Source organism: Camellia sinensis, chromosome 12, assembly GCF_055761805.1.
Source record: "Camellia sinensis isolate YWXY chromosome 12, ASM5576180v1, whole genome shotgun sequence".
NCBI lineage: Eukaryota > Viridiplantae > Streptophyta > Magnoliopsida > Ericales > Theaceae > Camellia > Camellia sinensis.
In genome coordinates, this window is record NC_138972.1 from 92,203,943 (window position 1) to 92,216,084 (window position 12,142).

A 12,142-nucleotide genomic window follows, 5' to 3' on the forward strand; every position below is an offset into this window, starting at 1 on the left:
GATCTCCTCAATATTTACATCTATGGATAGATTTATGGTAACTTCATTATATTAATGCAAAAATCTTCATTTTTATCATCTAGGGCATATTATGAGATTTGGGGATTTAGAGTTTGAGATGTTGGAAGTTAAATTGGTGGGTTAAAATGATGAATTGTGAATCCTAGATGTAGAATCATTGGGAAAATTGGAATTAAAAAGTGGTGATTTAAGAAGTGTGAATTTTTGTTAAAAATCCTCATTTTTCTTGAAACCCTAGGTTGATTAATGATGATACCCAATGATTTGGCCCAAATTGAAAGTTGAATCATGAAATTGGTAGTTTGAATTATCTATGTACAAGTTTAATTGGAATTTGGTTATGTTTGAAAATTATGTTTAAAATTTGCGAATGAATTTTGTTATGAGCAATGTAAATCACGTTATAATGAGAAGGAAATTGGAGGAAATGATTTATTAATGATATAAACTCGGTTATGGAATGTTGAAATGGAATTTAAGAATTCCTCTTGAATTATGTTAAATTATATTTAATGATGTTGAGTTGAATCATGTTGCTTATGTTGAATTGTAGTGATTATGTGAGATGGTATTGACTATGTTGACTTTGATTTTTGTGACCTAAAATGTGGAGTTTTCCAAAATGGGTTAATCCCAAATTATTTTGCTAAATACTTGTGGGCTTGCTTAGTTATTAAAATCAAGAGAATGATTTATTTTTGGAAAAATGTGGAAGATGTCCATACAATTCCTTCCTATCTTGAAATCGAGGTGATTGAGTATAAATTCCATATTGTGTTTGCAAGAATGGTAATCTTCTATTTCTATATATAGATATATTGAGATGGAGGAAATTGTGGTATAATGGATGGATAATGGTAGGCTTGTGAAGAATAATGAAGGAAGGAAAAAGAACTAATGACTAAGTTATATATGTGTACAGGGCACACTTCAGGAGGGCCAAGCACTCCGTTGTAGCACTGTGAGTAGTAGTACTTCGATGTATCTCTAACCGTTAATGATTATTGTTATCGACGTTATGATCTTCGTCATAAGAATTATGTTGACATGTATGTTATGTATGCTACGTAAATATTGCGAAATTATGGAAACATCAAAGGTGTATGCTATATGAGGAACATTGTGAAATTATGGAAACATCAAAAAGGATTTGTGAAATATGCATCTCGAATTTGTGAAGTATGGATCACCAACTTGTGAAATATGAAACGATGTGGCCGAGGGCCATTTGTGAATTATGAATCTATGTGGCCAAGGGCCATTTGTGAAATATGAAGTTATGTGACCAAGGGCCATATGTGAAGATCAAACCTATGTGGCCAAGGGCCATTTGTGAATTATGAATCTATGTGGCCAAGGGCCATTTGTGAAATATGAAGTTATGTGACCAAGGGCCATATATGAAGATCAAACCTATGTGGCCAAGGGCCGACTTGTGACTTATGAAGCTATGAGGCCAAGGGCCAAACTTGTGAACTTGTGAATCCAAAGGGCCGAAGGCCGATGTGATAAGTTGTGACTCTATGAAACCCAAAGGCTATTGTGAATGTGAAAACCTCTCAGGCCAAGGGCCGAACTATGAAATTGTGAAACCGATAAAGTCATCTGTAATCTAATGAAAATATGCTTACTTTTCGTTACTAATTATTAGGAATGTCCTGTCAACTTTACGTTAATTATGTCAACTCATGGGAATGATGTAACGGTTACCATTAGGACTCTGTTAATTACAAGGCAAGGCAACTATGTTAACATATAAGAATGATTAAACAAAGGTGTATGCTATTGATTAATAGAGCACGTAGAGTAAGTCATTTACCCAAAAGAACTTATGTTCATTCTTAAATGATGGATTCTGAGTAAATATAAGAGTAGCTATGTGCATCCATATGAATTGAAGTTATTTTGCTATGATGCTTATAAATTGGAAGTTATTCAGAATCTACGTTATAAGTGCAAAGTTTAGAATCATTGTGTGACCCTCATGAGAATGTGAATTAGTCTCTCATTGTTAAGCGTACGATAATGACATGACACAACAAGAAATGCTCTAGTTATGATATGTTCCGTTCGAATTAATGAATGATGTTCAAGTATGTTTTAGGCATGTTTCCAGTATGTTACAATGGTTTTATGCCACATGTTTCAAGGGCCTTAATGCCATATGTTACAAGGGCTTTATGCCACATGTTTCAAGGGCCTTAGTGCCATATGTTATAAGGGCTTCATGCCACATGTTTCAAGGGCTTATAGCCACCATGTTTATGTTGCAAGATTGAACCTAAGGCCATTATGTACTTAGCACAGAATCAGACTAACTATGTGAACTCTACATCTTTATATGCATTGCCCTGTGTTATGTTTCAAATTAAGCATCGTTTTATTTATGTATTACTATTCACTGAGTCCGGCTCACTCTCTGTTATGTCTGTTTCTGTAGGTCACCAATCAGATGGTCAGTCCTAGCCATGACGCTGCCTTCTTTTGTCAACCTTCGTGTGTCCAGGCACTATACACAGTCATTGATTTTGTTAAGCTGATAAGATGTTGGCTTGCTTTTTGAATGTCTATCTAAGAGTGATGTATATAGCTCTCATGTTTTTGTATATGCCCAATAATAGGGCTGGGTCTGTATATATGTATGTATATAACCGATGTTCAGGTATATGTTTTAGATTTTATTTGTTTGTTAAAAGTTTGTGATCCTGGCATGATAGTAGTAGCTCGATGGAGTTTGTTTCCAGTGTTAAATTTTAATATTTAGTGCTTCCGTTCAGGCCCCATATATATAGATATAAAACAGGTTAAGTGTTCGTTTCTGAAGTGGTCATGCCCAAACTTCTAGGGGCGGGTTTGGGGCACATGAAGTATATTATTATTTTGCTAAAAGTTTGATGAACTCAATGCCACACATCCTCATAACACAAGAAAATAAATAATTTCAAAGGCACTACTTTATTTTAAAAAAAATCTCCAATCTCTAGGGTTTTCATAGAAAACAAGCTTTCCTCATTTTTTTCCAAGAGATGTTCCATCTAGAAATTTTCTTTGAATTTAGTAGAGGGAAAACCCTCAAGAAATAGTAAAAGATTTAGTTATAAACCCCCATTCAAAACTCTCTCTACATTTTAAATCAAAATCAATAAAATCAACACAAGACTCAAGAACGCTTTTAAATTAACAACAAATAGCAAAACTATAAATATAACTCAAGAAATTTCTATCTCAAAGTCTTTGAGAAGATGGAGAAGAGAAACCCTAGTTTCAAAGATGAGAGGGAGCTTTGATTTCTACCCACCAAGTGAAGCCCTAGCCTTGGATCTTCAAGATTTGAGGGAAAATGTTGATGATCTTGCTCCAAGAATCATAAGAATCAAAGAGTTTTGGGTGATTGAGGTGTTTTCTAGAGAGAAGGAGGAGAGAAATTAGGTTTAGAATGAGAGAAAAATGAGTTAGAGGTGATATATATTCAGACCAAAACGTTATAAGAAAACAGGGCACGAACTGCCCAGTTGGCTGCTCGTGCGGCCTTCTCCACCGCTCGAGCGCCCCACCTTGACCGCTCGTGCGGCCTATTTTCTCCGCTCGTGCGCTCTAGGCAGAATCGAATTTTCTGGGTCTAAGCCTCTACTGCTCGAGTGACCTAGCCCACCGCTTGTGCAGCCCAGCCCCGCACGTGCGGCCTAGGGCCCTGTACGTGCGGCCCAAGCCCAGCCACCCAAAAATTCCGCTTCGCTCTCGGCACTCCAGACTCACCCACTCATTCTGCAGAACAAGCGAAATCCAACACCGAACAGAAAAACACTAGAATTCCAATTTAGGGAACCATCCCGGTCATTTCAAATCCAACGAAGCAAATGGAGAACGAAGCGAAGAAAGAAAGAAAGAGAAAGGAAAGGAACCTGGCCGTCACAACCTCCCCACCATAAGAAATTTCGTCCCTGAAATTTGAATAACCTCACCAAACAAAAACGTTCTAGTAAAAATGGTTATTTCAACAACATTATCTAATTACAACATTTATGTTCAACCAACATTTAACATTCTTCTCATCATCAACTTGTTAAAACACAATTGCTCAAACTTATCATGAAATGAATTATCTATAACCATACATCATGCCCTTTGTCATCATTCTCCAAAATAATAGTTCCTCATATCAAGCTTTCGGAATAAAACGTTCATAGCAATTATCTTTCTTTCATAATCTTTTGGAATAAAACGTTCATAGCAATTATCTTTCTTTCATAATCTCTAGCTTAGATTTACAATACGTATAACAACATACGATCAACAATTCATCATTCTTTTCCTTAACACTAGGAAACATTACAATTAAAACCAAACAACCAAGCATGCTCAAACAAATCCGGATACTTGGAGCGGACCTCCGCTTCCCGTTCCCAAGTCGCTTCCTTAATCCCATGGTGTCTCCGCAACACCTTCACTAACGGTATGGTCTTGGAACACATAATGAAACCCCGAAAGTTGTGGCAGTAAAGCTAACCGGTATGCCACTTTCCTGATCCTCTCCACTAACTCGAAGACCCAAAGAACTTTGGAGATCCCTGACTACTCCTACCGAACCCCATCAAACCTCGGCTAGGTGAGATCTTAAGGAACATACGATCGCCCACTTCAAAGAACAAAGGTTGCCTCCTCCTATCGGCATAACTTTCTATCGGCTTTGGGCCGTAACTACCCTCTTTCAGATGAGAGCAACTTTCTCGGTTGCCTCCTTAACAAACTCCGGACCCAACAATGGTGCATCCCCTACCTTGGCCTAACAAACTAGTGACCTACAAGGCCGGCCACACAAGGCCTCAAACGGTGCCAAGGAGGACCTCCCAACCAACCGAAGAAACACAACACCAACCTCCGGCCACAACCAATTTGGAATACTACCCCGACTCTAGGAACGTCAAGGATACCAAATTAGTCAAGAACACAAGGAACAGACTTCCCCTCTGCTCGTGCGCTCTAGGCAGACTCGAATTTTCTGGGTCTAAGCCTCCACCGCTCGAACGGCCTAGCCCACCGCTCATGCGGCCCAGCCCCGCACGTGCGGCCCAAGCCCAGCCACCCAAAAATTCCGCTTCGCTCTCGGCACTCTAAACTCACCCACGCATCCTGCGAAACAAGCAAAATCCAACATCGAACAGAAAAACACTAGAATTCCAATCTAGGGAACCATCCTAGTCATTTCAAATCCAACGAAGGCAAATGGAGAACGAAGCGAAGAAAGAAAGAAAGAGAAAGGAAAGGAACCCGGCCGTCGCAATTTTACTCATCCCATACCATTTTTTTTAATTACTATTCTGTCCATAAAAAGAATTACCAAAATATCATCTTCTATTTTCTCTCTTTTCTCTCTTCTCCGAAACCCTAACTAGCAGCTCCTCCTCCCATCACCGCCGCTGCCGCCAGTAACTTCCCTACCTCCTGCCACTGTCAACCCCTCTCCTGCAGCCTCCCGCAGTTGCCAACGCCTCTCTCACTTTCTCCCTTCGTTGCAAGCACTCTCCCACAACTTAGATTTCGCGATCTTTCCTTCCGGTAAATTGCACGCTCTCTCTCTTTTTCTCTCTCGTACGCTCTCTCTCTCTCTCTCATGCTTTTGTGGAAGGGGGTTTTGGTGGCGATGGGAAGGGGTTGGACGATCTATGGTGCCACTGCAAACCCTAGCCGGCGCCGGTGATAATGCTGTCACCCCACCAGCGTCATGCCATCCTCCTCACCCCTCTGCGCCACCCTTGCAATACCTCTCCCGTTAGCTTCCCTCTCTAGCCCCCCTTCCTCTGATTCCCTTCCCCACCATTCTTTCCCTTATTTTTCTTCTTCCCTTCGCCTCTGAAACCCTAGATCTGAAGTGGGGGAGGTTGAAGGCCAGATCGCAATGGTAGCTTAAAGAAGAGAGAGGAAGGGGGAGGGACTACACGAACACCGGCGATGGAGCTAGGTTGTAGGTGGTGGCGGTGGCGGTGGCGGTGGTAAGGTGTGTGATTAAGAGTAAAAATGGAACATTGTAGTGCGTATTGGACAAATTTATTATTTATTAAATTATTAAAGATGTGAATTAAGTACTGATGTGTCTTGAGATGAAATGTAGCGTATAAATAGAGACACCTTGTGTCTAGTCCATTACGGGACTAGACCATACTGTTGTCTTATTTGAGCTGATCCCAGAGCCTACTTTTTTTATTCAGTCTATTAATTTGATAATAATAGTTAGCTAATTCATCATCAAACAAATAGATGATAAGTTTGTTTTTCAAAATCTATTATGAAACAATTATGGTGAAATAATGTGCCTACATCCTTCGAGATCTAATGATTGACTTGTTTTAAATTTTAAAATAAATTTGATTTATTTCGACTACCACAAACTATTATAGACTCAGTCGTTAAAATAAAATTGCTAATAAAAAATGAGCAAGAGGATATCTAAGTATGTATATATATATATATATATATATATTTTTGTCCAACACATCTGACACTGGAAGTAGGAACATTTCGGCTTTTCTTTATTTACTTATTAAAAGAATAAAAAATATTAAAAAAAATAAGTATTATTATCTGTTTGAAAAAAACAACAACCGTGTCTTCTGTGCATGACACAATATTTGCTTTGCTCACAACAAGAATAAAACTTCATATGTGCACAAAATTAGTGTATAGAAAAATATTCAGAAAATTATTATATAATTTAGATTTTATTCATGTATTGTAAGGTTTACATGTAACATGAATTCGAGTCATATAATAAATACTTAGAAATATTTACACTTAATTTTTTTTGTAATATGGTCTTCCCGTCACTCACTATTAACATTTTGAATAGAAGAAGACAATGCAAAAGTAGAGACACTAAAATAAAATTTAAAACAAACTATAAAGACCACGAAGTGAAATTTAAATAAAATTATAAGAATTGTTGATGTTACATATAACTTATTTTGAATTTTACTCTAGTCCCTTTATTTTTACAAGCGCTGTTTTTTTTATCCAAAATATTAACATACATGACAGAAGGACATCATTACAACAAAACTAAAAAATATAAAATTTAAATTATTTGAACTAAAATATAAAGATTAAAATGATATTTCATTTAAAGTATAAGTACTGACAATATAATTTTATTTTACCTTTTTCTTTTTTCCTCTCTTTTTCCAGACACAATCTTTGATTATGATTTTGTGACCTTGAGGTGTTGCCAACACTATCTGCCTGTTGTTAATTATTGCAATGGTTTCTACCTCCAGAGGCATCAAATGTTATCAAATTTGTGGAAGATACCAAACATACTCTTGATGAAACTTAAGGTTTAACACTAGACAAGGCTTTATTTGGCAAATAAATTTTTGAAATTTTTTTAAAAGGCTGAAAAGCCCCCCAAAGCAAGAGTTTTGAAAAAGAATTTACTAGTAAGTGTCCTTAGGACATAGGAAAAAGACAGCGTGGGACACTTTTTACTTATTTCAATATATTTTTTTATTGATTTTAGAATTTTTAAAACTTTTTTGACTTATTTTCAATTTCCATATTAAACAATACCTTAAAAACACACTTATTAGTATTTGTTATTGGTAAATACTTTCAAGTTTATGGAAGCAAAAAAACAAATGATTTTTCATGCTAATTTTTTTTTTTAAAAAAAATACTATTTAAAATTTAATTTCCGAATACTTTAGTTTTGTCTAGACATGCTTTTTCACTCAAAAAGCCACACACACAAAAAAAAGAGAAAAAAAGAAAAGCATTTTACAAACCTAGCATACAAACCAACAGGACTAGTCTTGTTAGCCAAAATCTTTGCCATTCATTAGAAGGTCATGAGTTTGACTTTTCTTAAAGGCGTGTAGATCATGTTTTTCCTGCATTTGTTGGGTTTTTTTCCCCCTCAGTTTGGCATATTTTATTCAGTTTTCATTATGATTATAAAAATAAAATCAAACCTAGCATGCTGAAAATTTTCCTCAGTGGTAGGTTTAAGCTGGAATTTTTAAACTTTTGACATTGAAGAAGAGGTGTAGTTATTCTGAGATTAACTAAATGAGTTGTCTGCTTGCCCATAATGGGGGAGGACATGCCAGACCATCTGGGGTCCAAACCCGCCCCCCCCCCCCCCCCCCCCCCCCCCAAAAGGGAGCCTCCTCATCATCTCTACCCCCCTTATTTATTCACAATTCTCTCTCTCTCTCTCTCTCTCTCTCTCTCTCTCTCATATTCAGTTGTTTTTGGTGACAGATTCCCCATCTTCTATGCACTCCTCATTCAAACATACATTTCTCCAACTTCGATAGGGCAAGTGTGTGATTAAAAAGTGTAATAATGACATTACACCTTGCATGTTCTATATTGTTTGGCAATAAAAAACGTCCATTACAAATAAAAAAACACGATATACAAATGTACATAGTTTGACTTGAATGTTTATGTCCATAGTCTACAGCAATTTCATCAATGTATTAAAAGAGAAAAGGAAAAAAAAAAAAGAGAGTATGATACGACTGTTGTGAAGACAATAATATATACCTTAAGATTTACATCGACAAATTCCTCTAATATAAGCACAATCTCAAACCCCACTTTTGTATAGGGGATGACATCCAAAAAAAAGTGTACAGGGTATATCACAATATATATTTTTTATTTGTTCTCTACTTTTAATCATCTTTTCAGCTTTGTAAAGTCATTTTTTTTAAATTTTCCCCCGCCCCCCTTGCCTCTTCATGCAGCTTTAATCCTTAAAGAGCATAGCTTTTTTCTTTAATTAACTTTATGCTATAAAATATAGAATGAAATATTTAGATATTGATTATTTTGATCTTTTGTGAAAAGAGGGAATGGAGAGAAGTTGGGGGAGGGGGAACTATGGCCTCATGTGTAACCACATCCTCTCCATACTTAAGGGTTAAGTATCGTGATAGTTAGTAATTGAGATTATTTCCGATCAATTCTTAAACAAATTAATAAACGCAAGCGGAAATAATATTCAAGTGAGAGTACCAAAATAATCATTGGAGTTTCTATTTTTATAACAAAATTTATTGACAAAACATACCGATGTTTACATATAAACATATCCATAAAAGTGCTGTGTGTGTCTATTCTGCAGCCCCGCATCTAAAACTTCCCAAAAGCTATTTTTGAATTGCATTGTTTCCTGAAAATTGGTAAATAGGTATAAGCACATGGCAGAGTGAGAAATATTATGCTAAGAGTATAAGGGACACAAAATAATCATGGATAGTTATGTAACTAAAATATTTAAGATAACTTAGTCTGAACAAATAATCATTTAAGTAGCAAAACTGAGATTATGTAAATAAATAACCATAACCACAGTACCGAACAGAGGAGAAGAGATGTCATAGGAGTGACAGTTAAAACAGAGGTGCGGATTCAATAGGTGGCTCGTATGGATTATAGAGGTGACTTCCACAACAGTGTAGCACTTATCTCCACATAGCACTTTGCTCCGCACAGAACAGAGGTTAATAGATTCATGACAATAGAGGGCCACAAAGTGACTAAAGCCGATGGTTATTTAAGTCCCCCAAGGCATGAGACTCCCGTGGTGGTACTTACAAAACATAATTGTTTATAAGGTCATAATCAAATATTCTTTAAAATTTAAACAAATATATCCATGAGTTTCATTTTAAACAAATAGAGTTCAAAAATTAATCTGCGTAGTTAAAATATTAATATAACTTATAAAATATATCATGGTAACCCAAGGTTAGGAATGGCAACGGGACGGGTCAGGGCCGGGGATCACTCCCCGTCCCTTATCCCTGACACTACAAAATTTCCCATCCCCGTCCCCACTCCCGATCCCCGACGGGGAACCCATCATCCCCCCGCTCCAGCCCCCTAACGGGGATCGAGTTTCCCAGACCCTAGAAAATCCCTACAGCTCTCTCTCTCTGTTTAGCTTTCTCTCTCAATCATAAATCATCAACAACAACATATTTTCATCAACAGCAACATCATCAACGGCAACATCATCAACAACAACATCATTTTCATCAACAACAACAACATCAAAAAAAAATTAATAAATAAAAAGAGACAAATCGAGATAGATAGACACACACACACACATATATGTATACATACACAGATCTGCTCAGATCTGCCGTGTATGAAGGTTCAGCAGTGGTGCGGAGGAGGAGGAGGCGACGGAGAATGAGGAGGCGACGGGAGACTGCGTACTGCCGTGGAGAAGAAGACGACGCCATCACCGACAGCAGAGAGAAGAGAGAGAGAGAGAGAGCTTTCGCTGACTGCGGAAAGAAAAGAGAGCGAGAGAGAGTCGTCGCCATTGCGGAGTGAGAGAGAGTAGAGGGCAAAGAGAGAGAGTGAGAGATAGATCAGAAAGAGAAACATATGAGGGTTATATTATTATATATATATATATATATATGAATAGATAGAGGGGGCATTATAGTAATTTTATGTCGGGGAGAAAACGAGGCCGGGGCCAGGGACGGGCCTGTGAAAGCTATCCTCGTCCCCAGCTTGAAACTGATCAGGGATTCAATTTCAAATACCATCCTCGGCCCGTGTGGAGTATTTTTCGAGGAAAAATCGCTCTTATCAAGGACGGGGGGTCGGCTCCCCGTCAGACCGGGTTCAAATTGCCATCTCTACCCAAAGTATAATATAACTCACCTTAATATTAATTTTTAGCCTTTACTTTTCATTATCACAAACCTCCTTAGTTTCCTATCTCCACTACCCTTGCGTTTTTCTTCTCTTTTTTTTTTTTCTTTTTTTTTTTTGCCTTTTCTTCTTCTTTGATCTTGATCTCCTCCCAATTTATAGGGAGGCAGGCCTTTCCATTGCCCTCCACATGTCCACAACAATCTTTCTTACATTTGGATTGAAATCTTTTTAGATCTATAGTTATCTTATTAACTTGAGGTAATTATATTTTGACTCCAATTCTTTAAAATAATTATATTCCCCTTTCGTTTGATAAAAATACAAACTAATCCCTAATTAAATTACACTCTATCGTATACCAACAGAAAATTAATTAATTATTTTACTACCACACCCATTATTATTATTATTTATTTATTTTTTTAATAATATTTCATCACATACAATCATTATACTAATATAAAATTTAAGAGACAATTTAAATTTTCGAATTGTTACATCATGAAACTAAAATTTACAACAGAAATTTAGTGCTCTCCCTCTTCCCAACTGTAACCATATCATAGTTTTTTGTTTTTTTGTTTTTAATTTATTGTTTACCCCTTCAAAAAAGTTATTCACATCATTTTAATTTAATGTTTATGATAATATGAAAAAAAGAGGGATAAAAGAAAAAAAAGCTTGTGTCTCACATTATTCCCTTGCTTTTAGTTGGTGGGTCAACAAACTGGTTTTATTTTTGTGGGGTCTCATCACTCATAATCATCTCAATACGCATATCACCTCCTTCACTGTGAAAATATGACCACGAAATTCATCCCATTCTCTAATTACTTATTTAATATTTTTTAAAATAATAGAATGTCAGTGAATTGGTAAATTATATTATAATGAAAGATTCGAATTATTTGATTGGCTTAAATCCTGAACATCTAACATTTTTATTGTTTGAAAAAATAATTATATAAATTATCGACCAACTGCTCTATTTGAAATTCATTCATCCTTATTATCTAAATTAGTTTTTATTTTTTTAACATTAGGTAGGATTGAGACTAGGTGAAAGGGTAGCATCACATAACAATGAGACTCAAATTCAAGTATCATGCTTTTTAATAGAGTGTTCCATTTATCCGATCAATCTTTTGATATTATATGAATATCTTTAGTTGATTGTTGAGTGAATTATACTTTTAACTTTTGTAATTTAATTTAACTTAAATTTAATTTTTTTTTTAATTTGAATAATATTAACCCTAAACTTTAAGTGGAGTTTTACTTTGGTCTTTTTGTTCTAATTGGACATTTAAATTCACGCTCACATGAGCAATGTAGGTAGGAAAAATTGACGGTAATTCGGATGGCATGGCCAAATTAAAATTAGACTTGAGTTCTAGGGTAAGTACTATTCAAATTAAAATAATAATTACTAACTAGGGTG

At 36.1% G+C, this 12,142-nt stretch overlaps 1 long non-coding RNA gene across 1 annotated transcript; it reads left to right on the forward strand.

Moving 5' to 3' along the window:
• The first annotated feature begins 849 nt into the window (after window positions 1–849).
• Window positions 850–2,764, forward strand: LOC145804630 (uncharacterized). Its single transcript, XR_014346796.1, has 2 exons — window positions 850–982; window positions 2,462–2,764. It is a non-coding gene; the product is annotated as an uncharacterized LOC145804630 (long non-coding RNA).
• The last annotated feature ends 9,378 nt before the right edge of the window (window positions 2,765–12,142 follow it).